Source organism: Narcine bancroftii, chromosome 4 (assembly GCF_036971445.1).
Source record: "Narcine bancroftii isolate sNarBan1 chromosome 4, sNarBan1.hap1, whole genome shotgun sequence".
NCBI lineage: Eukaryota > Metazoa > Chordata > Chondrichthyes > Torpediniformes > Narcinidae > Narcine > Narcine bancroftii.
The window spans coordinates 86,646,922-86,662,961 of record NC_091472.1 but is presented as its reverse complement, the minus strand read 5'-3'; the positions used below and the strand labels follow the sequence as shown (position 1 = coordinate 86,662,961).

Sequence of the window (16,040 nt, the reverse complement as noted above, 5' to 3'; positions counted from 1 at the left end):
ATCCTAATTTTTGGCATATTGGGTAATGTGACAGAGTGTATCCAGGCAGAGGGCCTGCAACCACAGCTTTCTTTTTAAAATATCTTTATTGTTTGATTTTTTTAAATACACAAATAGATCCAATATATTTGCTACAGTATGAGAAAAGTTAAAAAAAAATTGAAAATTTCAAAAAAAACCTTGATTAAACATAATATAAATTGTGTGCACATTTCAGATCAAACCCAGTATGTCAAAAATATTGAAAAAGATCCAAAATAATAGAAAGAGAGAACCCTCCCCCCCCCCCCCACTCTAATAATCAAACACTTCCTCTAATAAAAATAGGAAACAAAGGATGACACTCAGAGACCAGACAGCACTGTTCAGGAGTATCCAAACACCCTAATTTGTTAAATTATGGTAATACTCCATGGATGGGCCCCACGTCTTACAAAAGTTCAATTTTGCATCTTTGACATTATGTCTGATTTTTTTTCTAAACTTGGGAAGGACATAAACTCCTGTAACCATTGAGAATGAGTAGGTGGAATACTTTCTTTCCATTTCATCAGAATTTCCCGTCTAGTTATCAATGAAGTAAAAGCTAAAATTCGCTTCAGAGATGAAGTCAACAATATGGACATGGTTCTAATTTGTCCATAAAAATAATTGATAAAGATTGAAAGTAATTTTTCCAAAAACTTTCTAAACTAGGGCAAGTCCAGAACATATGTATCAATAGGGCCTCAAAAATGTTACATTTATCACATAATGGATCAATATCAGAATAGAAGCGAGATACCTCAACTTTTGAAATATGTGCCATGTGCTCCCCCTTAAAATGCAACAAACAATGTCGCGCCCAAAATGGGGATTCATTCATCAAATTTAGAACAATATCCCAATCCTCATCTGATGTGACAAATCCAAATCATGCCTCCAATCTATTCTCAAATCCATCAAATTACTATAAATAATTGATACTGAGCCTCTATGAGAAATTTGAAAGTCAAAAAGTAAATCAAGAATATTTGTTTCAGAAATCTGTGGAAAATCAGAAAGCTTGGACTGAAGAAAATCTCTAACTTGCAGATGCCTGAAAATAATGACTCAAGTAATTTAAATTTTATCCTCAATTGTTCAAAAGAAGATAAGTGATTTTTAATAAAAAGGTCTTTAAAATTAATAAGGAAATGAAGAGTGGAATTGCATCCCACATCGCATCAGATTTTCACGGTGGAGAAATTCTAACCTGCAAGTGTTCAAGTTAAAGGAACCAGAGGCTGCACATATCCTTCGGTACCTTTAATATGAATACTTTCAGGCTGGAATTTTATTTGTCACTGTGAAAGTAAGTTGCATGTAGGATCCATGTTGGCTGCACTAGTAGATTAAAAAGCGATTACCCTGGACATTTTATTTATTCTATCCCAGGATGTTTTAGTCATTGGCAAGACTCTTCTTAAAGTCTTTACCGGACAGCTGCAAATGGAAGTCTTAAATACCTCTGAGCCAGGATGATTAATAAATTGGATGTTAACTCTTGAACAGTAGGTTCCTATGCACCCAACATCTCCCCTGCTATTGAGTCAAAGGTATACTGCTCCCCTGCCTTCCTTTTCTCTTTCACTGCAGGACACTCAGCAGGACACGCAGCATCAATGGAAAGTAAAAGACAGTCAACAGCCCTTTACCAGGAGTAATTTTGTTTTGCTTCCTATGGATGCCATGTGTCCTGTTGAGTTTCTCCAGCACTTTTGTGTATTGCACTCGATCCCAGAATCGGCAGATTTTCTTCATTTTTTTTATTTTTTGGGTAAATATTAAACAAGCAGTACTCACCATTTTAAAACCACTTTCCCAATAAAACACATTCCTACATAGCTTTCTGCCTGTAGCTGAGGTAAACCACTGTTGTGCCATGATTGGCTGCTGCTGGCTGGACACGCCTCCCGAGGCTAATTCTACCCATAGCTCCTTGCATGTTTCCCTTTCTCTTTGCTTCAATCAATCAATGAGGTTGATAGTAGCTCCAGTCTTTCGTTAATAAAAGCCTGAGAGTTTCACAATATCAGCCTTTTGTGAGTTTTGATGGTACATCAATTTTATTAACTAAATTTTTCCAAAAAAAAGCATGAAACAGTACCTGAAACCTGAAAAGCTAGACATCGACCCCTAGTCGCCAGACGCCCCGAGAACATTTGAACTTTGGCTACGGCGCTTCGAAGATTTCCTGATGGTGGACGCGAATGTCATCACCGACTGAAAATACGTGTGTCGTCTGTCGGGCCCCAAGTGTTCCCATTGATCAGTGATGCCAGCTCATACCAAGCAGCTATGGGGACCCTCAAGGCCCAGTATTGTAGGAAGGTTAATGAGGTCTATGCCAAGCACCTCCTGGCCACCAGAAAACAGTGACCTGGGGAGTGAGTGCCGAGTACCTGTGGGCCCTCTGGAACCTGTGCAGAGCATGTAACTGTAAGACCGTGTTGATTGCCAAAACACAGAGGACCTCATCAGAGATGTGTACGTGGCCGGTATCTGCTCAGGGTACATACAGCAATGGCTATTGAAGCAAAAGGTTCTTGATTTGCACAGGGCGGTTGAACTTACAGCACTGAACTTCTGCCTTAATGAATGCCCTGTTAGCCACACCATACCATCTACTCCTGGTGGGCACCAGCTTGCAATCAGGGGTGAGGTTGGTAAAGACACTGGTGGTGGCTCTCCAGAACTCAAATGACTACTCTGCCGCTAAGTCACCGTGGGTGCTGCTATCCTGGGAGGGGGCATTGTCCCACCCCATGAGTGACTGGTCCCCTATATCATCCCACTACCCTAGTGATCTGACCTCGGCCATCATTGCGTAAGATATCTCCAAGTGCTACTTCTGTGGGCAGAGTAAGCACCTGAGGAAATGCTGCCCTGCCAAGGACGCAGTGTGCTTCAGGTGCCAGAAAAGGGGCATTACATCAGAGTTTGCAAAACTATCCGCGAGATCTAGCAGCGTCACTCTTTACCAACCTCACCCTTGATTGCAAGCTGGTGGCCACCAGGAGTAGATGGTACGGTGTGGCTGACAGGGCGTTCATTAAGGCAGAGATTCAGTGCTTATTGGACAAAGACATCATAATGGCCCTTGGAGGACCCATATGGTCGTGGTGAAGAATGGGGATAAGAATAGGATGGTTACAGTCTACAGCCAGCCAATCAACAGGTATATGCAGCTCGCTGCTTACCCCCTTCCTTGCATATCTGATATGATCAACCAGATTGCACAATATCGGATATTCTCCACAATTAACCTGAAGTCAGCATATCACCAGCTCCTGATCCGCCCAGAGGACTGCCAGTATATGGGGTTTGATGCAGATGGCCACCTCTACCACTTCATCCAAGTCCATTTCAGCGCCACAAATGGGGTCTCTGTCTTCCAGCAGGAGATGGAGCACATGGTGGACCGTTACAATCAAGAGGCCACCTTGCCATATCTAGATAACATTACTATCTGTGGCCATGACCTGCAGGATCATGATTTGAAACTTCTATAGGCAGCAAAATGCATGAACCTTACTTATAATGTGGATAAATGTGTGTTCTGAGGAGCATAACTAGCCATACTTGGCTGCGTGGTCGAGAATGGCATCATTGGCCCCAACATGCCTCTGTTGATGGAGCTACCTCTCCCACCTACTCTCAAAGCCCTGAAGCGATGCCTCAGGTTCTTCTCATACTATGCTCAATGGGTCCCCAACAATGAGGACAAGATTCACCCATTGGTTAAAGCCACCACGTTTCCCCTGCCAGCAGAAGCCCAAGCTGCATTTGACAGTATCAAAGACAACATTGCCAAGGCAACCATGTATGCCATAGATGAGTTTACGCCATTCTAAGTGGAGAGCGATGCGTCTGACTTTGCCCTGGCTGCCACTCTCAATTAAGCGGACAGACCTGTCTCCTTCTTCTCACAAACCCTCCAAAGCCCTGAAATTTGCCACTCCTCCATTGAGAAGGCTTTCATAGAGGCAGTACATGACTGGGAAATGGTTTACCCTCCTCATAGATTGGCAAGCAATAGGATTCATGTTTAATAATAAGCAAAAGGGCAAAATCAAGAATAGTAAGATCCTCCAGTATAGAACCGAGCTGTTGACTTACAATTATGACATTCTCTACTGGCCTGGAAAACTTAACGAGCCTCCGGACGCTCTTACCCGAGGAACTTGTGCTAGTGTTCAAATAGACAGACTGCAGGCTCTCCACAATAACCTTTGCCACCCAGAATTACTCGGTTTTCCATTTTATCAAATCTCAGAATTTGCCATACTCCATTAAGAAAATCCAGACTATGACTAAAAATTGTCAGATCTGTGCCGAATACAAGCTCCAATTCTACCAGCCAGACAAAGAGCATCTGATCAAGGCTACCCACCCCTTTGAGCCCCTTAGCATTGATTTCAAAGGACCTGTCCTCTCTTCCAACGAGAATGTCTACTTCCTTACAATTATCAATGAATGCTCTCATTTTTCCTTCACCATACCTTGCCCGGACATGACCACAGCCATGGTCATCAAGGCTCTCTGGAATATTTTAACGCTCTTTTGGTACCCTGGCTTCATTAGTGATGAACTGTGGCAGAATATACTGGCCAGGGGCATCACCATGAGCAGGTCCACCAGGTACAACTCTAGGGGTTACGGGCAAATAGAAAGAGAGAATGCCACAGTATTGAACACCATCCTGCTGGCACTGAGGTTTCAAGGTTTCCCTGGCTCCCAGTGGCAGGAAGTCCTCCCAGACACACTCCACTTTTATGTACGGCTACCAATGACATTCCTCACAAATGGATATTTGTTTTCCCTAGGAGATCTGCATCTGAGACTACGCTGTCCACCTGGCTTATCTCCCCAGGACCGGTCCTGCTACAGAAGCATGTCAAGCAATCTAAGACTGTCCTGCTGGTCAAGATGGTCCACCTTCTCCATGCAAACCCCCCAAGTATGCCTACATTGCCTTCACCAACAGGCACGAAGTCACGGTTTCAATCTGGGATCTTGCTCCATCGGGGGCCTCCCCGACCACCATGGACTTTCAACAGACACCCCCTCCCACTTCAACCTTAGGGGTTCCAGAACCTATAGCTGACACCACCCCCCCTCCACTGACCCCTGGCCACTGTTGTCACCAACAATGTACCAACTCCACACTCACCCACCACCCCACCTGTCCCCACCCCTCAACGAACTGTTAACAGGGCAAACTCACAAGCTGCTCAGGACTCTATGTCACATCGCTCACTGCCGCAGAGGAGATCCCCTGATAGGCATAATGTGCAAAATCTATATATGTATAGTTATTTCACCTCTTTTTTTCTCACCCCACAGGACTCTTTTAAGAAGAGTGAATATGGTAAACCACTGTTGTGCCATGATTGGCTGCTGCCGGCTGGACACGCCTCCCAAGACTGATCCTACCCATAGCCCCTTGTATGTTGCCCTTTCTCTTTGCTTCCATCAGTCAATGCTTTTATTAACTAAAGCCTGAGAGTTTTACAATATCAGCCTTTTGTGATGATTGATGGTACATCAGCAGCTAGAGGTTTTCACCCAATTTGTAACTAATTTCCAAAGCTAGCGTTTATTTTCATCAAAGTTAAAATACCCAACTTGATTTTTGCGTCCATGATGTCCCCTCTATTAAAGGATCTTTACAGCTCTCTTCTCTGGTTCTAGATTATTAACAGTTCCACGTCAGTTCCTTCAACATAATTCCAAATGACAAGAAAGATATGAGCTATAATTTAATGAATAAATCTGAATTTTATCAAACCTCCCATCTCTATATGAACACGTGTCTTGAAATTACATTCGTTTATTGTGTTCCCTTACTATCTTTGGCTTGGCTTCGCGGACGAAGATTTATGGAGAGGGTAAATGTCCACGTCAGCTGCAGGCTCGTTTGTGGCTGACAAGTCCGATGTGTGACAGGCAGACACGGTTGCAGCGGTTGCAGGGGAAAATTGGTTGGTTGGGGATGGGTGTTGGGTTTTTCCTCCTTTGCCTTTTGTCAGTGAGGTGGGCTCTGCGGTCTTCTTCAAAGGAGGTTGCTGCCCACCGAACTGTGAGGCGCCAAGATGCACGGTTTGAGGCGATATCAGCCCACTGGCGGTGGTCAATGTGGCAGACACCAAGAGATTTCTTTAGGCAGTCCTTGTACCTCTTCTTTGGTGCACCTCTGTCACGGTGGCCAGTGGAGAGCTCGCCATATAACACGATCTTGGGAAGGCGATGGTCCTCCATTCTGGAGACGTGACCCACCCAGCGCAGCTGGATCTTCAGCAGCGTGGACTCGATGCTGTCGACCTCTGCCATCTCGAGTACTTCGACGTTAGGGATGAAGGCGCTCCAATGAATGTTGAGGATGGAGCGGAAACAATGCTGGTGGAAGCGTTCTAGGAGCCGTAGGTGATGCCGGTAGAGGACCCATGATTCGGAGCCGAACAGGAGTGTGGGTATGACAACGGCTCTGTATACGCTTATCTTTGTGAGGTTTTTCAGTTGGTTGTTTTTCCAGACTCTTTTGTGTAGTCTTCCAAAGGTGCTATTTGCTTTGGCGAGTCTGTTGTCTATCTCGTTGTCGATCCTTGCATCTGATGAAATGGTGCAGCCGAGATAGGTAAACTGGTTGACCGTTTTGAGTTTTGTGTGCCCGATGGAGATGTAGGGGGGCTGGTAGTCATGGTGGGGAGCTGGCTGATGGAGGACCTCAGTTTTCTTTAGGCTGACTTCCAGGCCAAACATTTTGGCAGTTTCTGCAAAACAGGACATCAAGCGCTGAAGAGCTGGCTCTGAATGGGCAACTAAAGCAGCATCGTCTGCAAAGAGTAGTTCATGGACAGGTTTCTCTTGTGTCTTGGTGTGAGCTTGCAGGCGCCTCAGATTGAAGAGATTGCCATCCGTGCGGTACCGGATGTAAACAGTGTCTTCATTGTTGAGGTCTTTCATGGCTTGGTTCAGCATCATGCTGAAGAAGATTGAAAAGAGGGTTGGTGCGAGAACACAGCCTTGCTTCACGCCATTGTTAATGGAGAAGGGTTCAGAGAGCTCATTGCTGTATCTGACCCGACCTTGTTGGTTTTCATGCAGTTGGATAACCATGTTGAGGAACTTTGGGGGGCATCCGATGCGCTCTAGTATTTGCCAAAGCCCTTTCCTGCTCACGGTGTCGAAGGCTTTGGTGAGGTCAACAAAGGTGATGTGATGTAGAGTCCTTTGTTTTGTTCTCTGCACTTTTCTTGGAGCTGTCTGAGGGCAAAGACCATGTCAGTAGTTCCTCTGTTTGCGCGAAAGCTGCACTATGATTCTGGGATAATATTCTCGGCGACACTAGGTATTATTCTATTTAGGAGAATCCTAGCGAAGATTTTGCCTGCAATGGAGAGCAGCGTGTTACCCCTGTAGTTTGAGCAGTCTGATTTCTCGCCTTTGTTTTTGTACAGGGTGATGATGGTGGCATCACGAAGGTCCTGAGGCAGTTTTCCTTGGTCCCAACAAAGCTTGAAAAACTCATGCAGTTTGACATGCAGAGTTTTGCCGCCAGCCTTCCAGACCTCTGGGGGGATTCCATCCATACCTGCTGCTTTGCCACTTTTCAGTTGTTCGATTGCCTTATATGCCTTATATCAAACCTCCCATCTCTATATGAACACGTGCCTTGAAATTACATTCGTTTATTGTGTTCCCTTACTATAATTAACTTCCAAACAGACTGCTATCCATGCCAAATTACTTGTCTGGTAATAGGTAGCTTATGTATAAGATGATCCAACTCTTTGAGCATTGAAGGCTTGTGTTGAGATTGTGTTAATCAAAAATGGCAGCACAGGTTCAAGGAAAATCAAAATAAATCTCATTATAAAAGGTTATTTGGCATATCAAACTTTCTGCTTGCATTAAACTTTGGAGAACTCTGAACATTGAATCTCTTATGAAAGAAGGAGTAATAAGACTTCCAAAAAAAATCAAAATACAAATAGACAGAATTGACAGAGCTTTATAAAAGAAAAATATTTCAATAACTAGCACAGTAGATAAAGTGAAAGCAATATACATGGCACATTTGGATTTATAAAATGATATTCGATAAGATTAGGAGATATTCAATTAGACTGTTAGGCGAGGAAAGGGGAATAGACAGACAGTGCAGAGCATCCTGGTTGCCATTCCCCTTCACAATAAGTACTGTATACCATTTTCGATACTGTTGTGAGGGGGGGAAGGGAGGAAATGATCTATCAGGGGTTAAGTTGTAGTGGTCACATTTTTGGCACAAAGTTTGGCCCCTTTAGCTCAGAAGGGAAGGGGGTGAAGTGGAGAGTGATAGCAATTGGAGATTCACTAGTTAGGTGAACAAATAGAACGTTTTGTGAACGAGAGAGGGGCTCCCAGTGGTATGTTGCTTCCCAGCTGCCAGGGTCAGGGACGTCTTTGATCGAGTCCACGACATTCTCTTTTTTTGATTTTCCAAGACTCACACAAATCCAGAACAACAATACGATCTTTCTCAACAATTATATATTACATTCAGAGCCCTTCCCCCCCCACCCCAGCCCCCACCCCGGCCCACCTTCTCTCCCTTCCCTCCCATACCTTAATACCCCAAGGAAAAGATTATGTAAATTAAACAAACATAAAGAACCAAAAATCTGTAGAGTCACAGACCCTTAAATGAACCAAATATAAACCCAAAGTAACATAAAGTAAAATGGAAAAGACACGAAAACAAGAGCACGTCATCTGTGCCACGACCCATTTCATTATCTCAGTCATTTCACTATTAGTGCAGATTATTATCTTTTTAGAAAGGGTGTAATTATAGCTATGTACCTGTATGTTGCAGATAAGGCTGCCATACCTTAACGAATGTGTCATATTTTCTCCTTAATTTGTACATGATTTTCTCCAGGGGAATACAATCCTCCATCTCCGTATTCCATTGTGTAATATTTAGTTGGGTGTCAGACTTCCATGTGACTTCTATACATTTCCTGGCTACCAACAATGCGACCTTCACAAACTGAATTTGGTATCTGGACAGTTTAAAACTCATGTCTATAATGTTTCCCAGAAGATACAATTCTGGATGCCCTGTGGAAAATCCATTTTTGTAATGTTTTTCCAGAATTTTCCCCAGGTCCTCTCAGAAGAATCTCACATCTGAATGGATAAAGGTTCCAATCTCCTCACCACACCTAAAGCACATTTCTGAAATTTCTGCTTTGGATTTATGTAATTTTTGTGATGTGAAGTAGAGTTGATGCAAAAAATTATATTGCACCAACCTGTACCTGGCACAAGTCTGACCAGCACCATTTGTGGATTTTTGTGCCCAAGTCCATTTCCCACCTTTCCCTTGCTTTATGTAAGCCCAGTTTTGGGCCCTCATTTTGGAGAGACAGCATTGAAATAAGTGAATTAGTGAAAGAGCCATTGAACATGTTGATCAGCAAGACCTCACACGGGCTGAGATGCCCATTTCCACAGACCACTGGTGGAATGGTTAAACTGGCCAATCACCACCAGCGGATCTAATCGGGGTCTGGATGCAGGAATCGACCAATTGTTGGCCAGCCCACTCAAGCCACGCCCCAGCGGTGACGTGGCTGAGCTCACTATAAAAGGCAGAACTACCCCTGAATAAACTCAGTGTCGAATACACTCTACCAGTGTGTGTGTCTTCTCTCTTCCGCGAGTCTTGAGCTACAGCTCAGGAGCTATAACCTGGCTGTAGCAGTAGCGACCCTGCAACATTAGAATCTCCATATAACTACACCCAGGTAGGATCATAGATGGTCCCAAATTATCCTTTAAGAAAGATTTTAACTGAAAATGGCAGAAGAAAGTTTAATTCGACAAATCATACTTATTCCTCAGCTGTTCAAATGACATGAGTTGCCTTGTTCATAACAATCTTTGATACATCTGATCCCCTTCTGGCACCTGGTGTCCAGGATTTTATTATCCAGAGTCATAAGTATTAATCTGTACTGGGATAAGGGTGTTTTCGGAGATAATGCTACCTTTAGCCCGATATATTGATTTTTTTTTCCACGCCTGAATTTCATTTTAATATGGAGTTATCTGTTTGAGTCCACAACATTCTCAAGCGAGAGAGTGAACAGCCAGCTGTTGTGGTCTACGTTAGTACCAATGATAGATAGGAGAAAGGATGAGGACCTGAAGAGAGAATATAGGGAGTTAGGAAGGAAGCTGAAAAGCAGCACCTCAAGGGTGGTAATTTCAGGATTGCTGCCTGTACCTCAAACCAATGAGGGAGAAATAGGAAGATGTGGCAGATGAATGTGGCTGAAGAGTTAGTGCAGGGGTCAGGGGTTCAGATTCGTGGATCATTGGGATGCCTTCTGGAGAAAGTCTGACATATAAAATGGACAGACTGCACCAGAACTAGAAAGGGTCCAATATCCTGGTGGGTAGGTTTGCTAGAGCTGTTGGGGAGGTTTTAAACCAGTTTGGCAGAAGGGTGGGTACCAGAATGTGAATTCAGGCACTCCCACTTTGCTGATAGGAAATCATCAGGTTTAGACCCCGCAGTGATGATGGAGCAGTGCTATATTTGTCAGATGCGTGTGACTTGGAGAACCTACAGATGGGAGCATCATGTAATCCATCATCTATCTGGGAGAAGGCTTAAGAATGTGGAAGCAGCACCAAGAGACTCAAAGAGTTTTGTCCCTACAGCCATCAGACTCCTGAATGAACCCCAAGACTCCGTTAGCATGCTGCCCTCCCTTATGCAAATTGATCTTCCTTTTCATTGTAATCCAGTTATTCTCTTTATATAATGACATAATATTAGAGATGACCTGGCAGTCTGTTCGCTGAAGAACCTTTCCCACTGTTCCAGGTACTTTGTGACAAATACATTTAAAATTAACATCACTGCATCATAATTTGTTTCCATAATAAAAATTGAACATGTGAGGTAGGACAATTGAAAGGCCTTCTCCCATATTTAAACCTTGGTATAAATGCTGAAGGCACATTGGGAAATCATGGGCTGATTTCCAAGGTTTTTCAATGAACTAATGCTTTACAATCTTTTACAGATCCTATGATACCTACCAAGTCAACCATGAATGCTTGCCAACAGGAACAATATTAATGGTTGGGAAAATAATGAGATTATATCAGAATCTTCCTAATTTGGGCTTCAGAAGAGCCACAGTCACAGTTAGATTTCTTCTATAATATTACAGACTAATATTATTATTTCAATTCTTCTAAAAATTGACTATCTTCTAAGTCCACTTTCCCAAAATGAAAATAATTTGGAAGATTTTTTTTTGGGGGGGGGGGGGGGTGTCATTTTCAGCATTGATTAATAGTGGAGGTGTAAAGTGCAATAACCAGATTGAAGACCAAAAATAATACTTTAGAACTGACTTGAAATCAACCCTATCCAAGTCTTTCATTTGGCTGCATTTGAATTGTTTTTCGAATAAACCCTTTTTTTCAAATTGCAACAAAATTCCTTTGGTACATTAGGTACATTGGAAACAAGTGAAAAGTATACGCTGATTTATTACTTTTCCATGAACGCAATAGAAATACATCAGGTTTATACTCAACATAACAAATGTGCAACTCCTTTTGCTTTCCAATCAATTAGAAATAAGGGCTTCTGAAACTGATTAAATGGAGGTTCTTATATTTATCATTATATTATTTAGGGGTGAAATTGGCAGGGAATTATTCATTCTTTAAATAATATTAGACCTCTCTTTTTGTGCCTGGATTGGAGGACTTCTGATGAGAGAGAGAGATAGAAAGGGTTGGTTTAATTTCCCTGGAGCAAAGGATGATAAGAAATGACCTGACAGAATAGTACAAAGTTATGAGAGGCAGTCAGAATTTTTTTCACGTGGAAGGGGTATCAAAGACAAGAGGGTATATGTTTAAGTTGAGGGGAAGGAGTTTTAAAGTGGATTTGAGTAGAAAGTCCTTCACACCGAGAGTGTTGATATCGGGAATCTGCCTGTATCTCAGCCTCATACAAAGTAATGTCGAAACTGGTCTGTAGAGTGCTTCTACATATTAGGTCTCAAATTCATGCCCATCTTCAATGTTTCTATCTGAATCCAAAGAACTGCACAGGAATGCTCTGAACTTAACCCTTGAATTTCACTGTGGCTGATGCCAGAATCGAATATTCTTTCTCTTCTTCCTTCAACACAGTCAAGAATACCATTTTAGAATTGCTGCATCCACAACTTGGATTTTTATATTGCCTTTAATGTGGCTAGAACTTCTCCAGATGGATCACAGAAGAATTATTAAACAAACTTCCTCCACCACTTAACCTGGTACATCCTGTCCATTGGTCATAGAGCAGGAGCGGGCAACCTTTTACCATGCGTGGGCCAGATGGTGCGCCAGTGGATGAATGGCAGGCTGGACTGATGCTGCCACAAATGAAATAAATAAATAACCGGATATAATGATGCATTTCAAGTCAGGGAAGACATCTTCAAATCTGGAAATACACCAAAAATCTCAAGTTAGTCATTAAAATGACACTATAGGAATGTCACACAAAGAGAGGGTGAGTCTCTCTCAAAGCAAGGCACCTCACACAGAGAGAGGAGCAAATTACAGAGAGAGGATGAGTGACACATAGAGAAAGGAAGTGATTGGGAGAGATTTACGCACAGATGGGGGAGAGAGTGGGGGGGATGTCTAGCACAGGGAGGAGTCTTATGCAGAGGGTGGGATGGGGTGGGGGTCTCGTGCAGAGGGCGGGCGGGGGGTTGTATCTACAGCAGAGGGCAGGAAGGTCTCCAATGCACAGAGAGTGAGGGTGCCGCACACAGAGGAGGGGGGAGACGTGCACAGAGGCGGGCAACCGCACACTGAGTGGAGGCAGCTGCACACCGGGCCGGATAAATTTGGATCACTGGCCATAGGTTCCCCACCCCTGCCATAGAGCATTCACTTAGATCTACTCCATGATCTTAGATTGATATTTGATCATTGCCATTGGTGGTCCCTCTTCCTTGAACTGTTATTCAGGAAATCCCCCCAGTAGACATAATGACCTCCTTCTACTTCCCTATTCTCTAGCCCTCAACCAATAGCAATCGGACTCTTGAACCTCGCCTTAGTGCATTAAACATGGACTGTCTGCGCTGTTGCTAGTCACTTTTTTGCACTGGGATTGGTGTGAATATTAAGATATTTCATGTATTTATTGTCTCTTTTAATTTAATTTAATTCAATTCAATTAAAAGAAACAATGAATATATTTCTTGCAAGTAATAATTTTAGCCATATGTACATTGTACAACATGTACGATAATAAAGTATTGATAATTATTATTAGTAGCCACCCCATATTCTACGTGCAAGTATCCTCGTTTAGCGGACAGCTTCCCCAAGATCTGATCTTGGACAGGCTCCAAACCTCTTCCAAGTGGATTTTAGAAAGAGCAAAGCGATACACTGCCGTCAGTTTTCAGAACTAGAATTCCCTTCGCACAACTCTCTCGTCTGCCTCTTTCCTCCTTTCACACTTTGATGCTGCACCTAGTGTTTGACCAAGTCATTGACCACCTACTGTAATATCTTTCTACGTGTCTCCGTGTCAATTTTATTTGAGAGTTGAAACTGGGAGTGCTGAGAGAGATCTTACCATGTTAAAGCCACAACATAACAATGAATTATGGTTATTGCCATTGATAATGATCCAGTCTGTTTCTGTATGTAAGAGGGAGTTAGTGAAAGGGATGGTGACTCTCGTTGATAAATTATGTCAGCCTGATCTGCTTGGAGAAGACTATTATCTTTTGACTTAATTTCTAGCCTAATATACCATGACCACTGCTTTTCAAGTTTCACCCCAAGCTCACTCAGCTATCAGAACGTTGTTTTCCTCCCATCAAAATCCTTATCTGTCCTACTGTGTCATTAAAAAGCTTTTTCTAAAGTGGCTCAAAGATTAAGAGGACTGCTGAAGATAAAACAGGGCTTTGCCCTGGTGGCTAAAACCCCTTTTTTAATTGTCAGTATGAAGCAGACAACATCTTATCAAACCTTTTCGGGCTGGTTAAATTTGGATCATGTTCTGTGAAATCAGCTCTCATTGCAAATCTTTAGCGGATCTTTACAAATCTAATTTTCATTAGAAACATTAATGATTTATAAATTGCTGGGAATTCTGTGAGAGCCTTTCTCTTCATGGTTCACTCTCATCTGCAAGCCCAATCTGTTAACATGTTTTTTTTGCAGTATGATCTGAAAGGTATGCCTGGACAAGACACACAGAGAGAATGGAGATGGAAGGAGAAGGATACAACTTAAGGCAGTTAGGCACAGAATGGTGAACCAAAAATGTGTCAAATGCAGCTGATCTGTGTTACAAAACAGGAACAGTGATTGCTAGAATGAGTAGGAAAGAAAGAAATAGGGTGTCATCCAAAAAGCTAGTGAAGAGTTTGATTAATCGGAGAACAGAAAAAAGAAGCTGGCTTAGAGCTAGATAAAAGACACCCATGTAGTGTGGACAGATGAGCCAACAGAAAATTAATTACAATATTGGACAGCATTATCACATTAAATGATTCTGTATTCAGAAAATTGATCAAATTCTACATTGTGTAATAAATATTCTCATATAGCTAGTTATTTGAATGTGAGCTTAAAATACAGGGGTCTGTAGTAACCTAGGATAAATACATAAAGTGCTGGAAGTATTCAGAAGGTTGGGCCACATCTGTGGGTAGAGAACACAGGTTTGATCCAGACCTCCAGAATGCATTCCCCTTGTGATTGCATTGATTTATCCCAGGTGCTCCAGTTTCCTACCATGATCCAAAGATATGTATATTAATAGGATAAATGGCCACTCTAGATTGCCCGTACTGTACAGGCAATGAAGGGGTGGGGGTGGGGTGGGTGGGGTGGGGGTATTGATGGGAATGAATGGAGATTTTAAGAAGTGGGATTAGGGTAGGATTTGTTAAATAGGTGGACAGCACAGAAGGGATGGTCTGAAATTCCTGCTTAATGTGCTGTTTAATTCCATGATGCTATAACACCATGCTACTAAACCACCTAATTGTGAACAAAGGAATTTTGGATGGATCTTGAGGCAACTTCTCAAGTGTAATGGAAAAAGAAGACCATCTGAATCATCAGCAAGGGATATCCATCTCTCCAAAATGTGATGGCTGGTGTGTAGTTAGGAAGAATTGCCCTTCTTGTAGCCACTAAGTTAACTGGCAAAGCCAACTCACAGGTTCACCCATCACCTTCTCTTGAGCCACCAGCTACTTCCGAGGGCAGCAGTTGCCAATATCAGAAGGCATCCATTTTATGTGAGAGGAGGAAAGTTTAGGGGAGATGTCAGAGGTAGATTTTTTTTACACAGTGAGTGATGGGTGCCCGGAATGTACTGCCTGGGGTGGTGGTGGAGGCTGGTAGAATAAAGACATTCAAAAGACTCTGAGATAGGCAGATGCAAATGAGAAAAAGTGTGGGTTATGGACTGAGGGATGGAAGGGGTAAGACTGATATGGAATACGTGTATGTAGGTTGACATAATATCATGGCTGGATGGTTTGAATGGTGCTGTTCTGTTCTATGCTAATATTTAACTTAATTTAATTTAATTTGGAGTACCACACAGTAAAAGGCCCTTCAACCCCATGAGCCTGCTCCACCCAACTACACATGTGACCAATTCACCCACTAATCCCTATTATATCTTTTTGGAACAAGGGAAGAAACTGAGCAACTTGGGGAAACCTACGCAGTCATGGGAAGGTATGTTCACCCTGTGACCTGTGCAGGTTTTCTGTGGGTCCTCTGGTTTGCTCCCACTCTTCAAAAGTATGGGGTTGGTATGTTAATTATGTGTAATCGAGTGGGACAGATTTCATGGGCCAGTAAAGCCTTCTACTGAGCTGTATTGTTAAAACAACTTCCTCCGATGTCCATCAGGTCAGCATACAGATTTTGGAAAATTTGAATGCAGGGATGTA

The 16,040-nt window shown here is 42.7% G+C and overlaps 1 protein-coding gene and 1 long non-coding RNA gene across 9 annotated transcripts in view; one reads left to right on the top strand and one right to left on the bottom strand.

Moving 5' to 3' along the window:
- LOC138760779 (uncharacterized) overlaps positions 1 to 16,040 on the top strand; it is a 218,896-nt gene that overhangs the window by 12,142 nt on the left and 190,714 nt on the right. The window contains exons 2-4 of one of the 7 annotated variants that reach the window (XR_011355864.1): positions 4,848 to 4,981; positions 5,368 to 5,469; positions 11,109 to 11,263. The exons of 2 other annotated variants lie outside the window; for them this stretch is intronic. The gene's annotated coding sequence lies outside the window, so the exon portion shown is untranslated. Of the gene's footprint in view, positions 1 to 1,022; positions 1,097 to 4,847; positions 5,009 to 5,367; positions 5,700 to 11,108; positions 11,264 to 16,040 lie in introns of those variants that run through there. 4 more of the 7 variants (XR_011355866.1, XR_011355865.1, XR_011355863.1 and 1 more) reach the window with 4 other exon arrangements.
- The window catches only part of LOC138759889 (uncharacterized), a 59,180-nt gene continuing 54,722 nt past the window's right edge, over positions 11,583 to 16,040 (bottom strand). For both annotated transcript variants that reach the window (XR_011355200.1, XR_011355201.1), the window contains exon 6: positions 11,583 to 12,535. This is a non-coding gene — a long non-coding RNA (uncharacterized lncRNA). The remainder of the gene's footprint in view (positions 12,536 to 16,040) is intronic.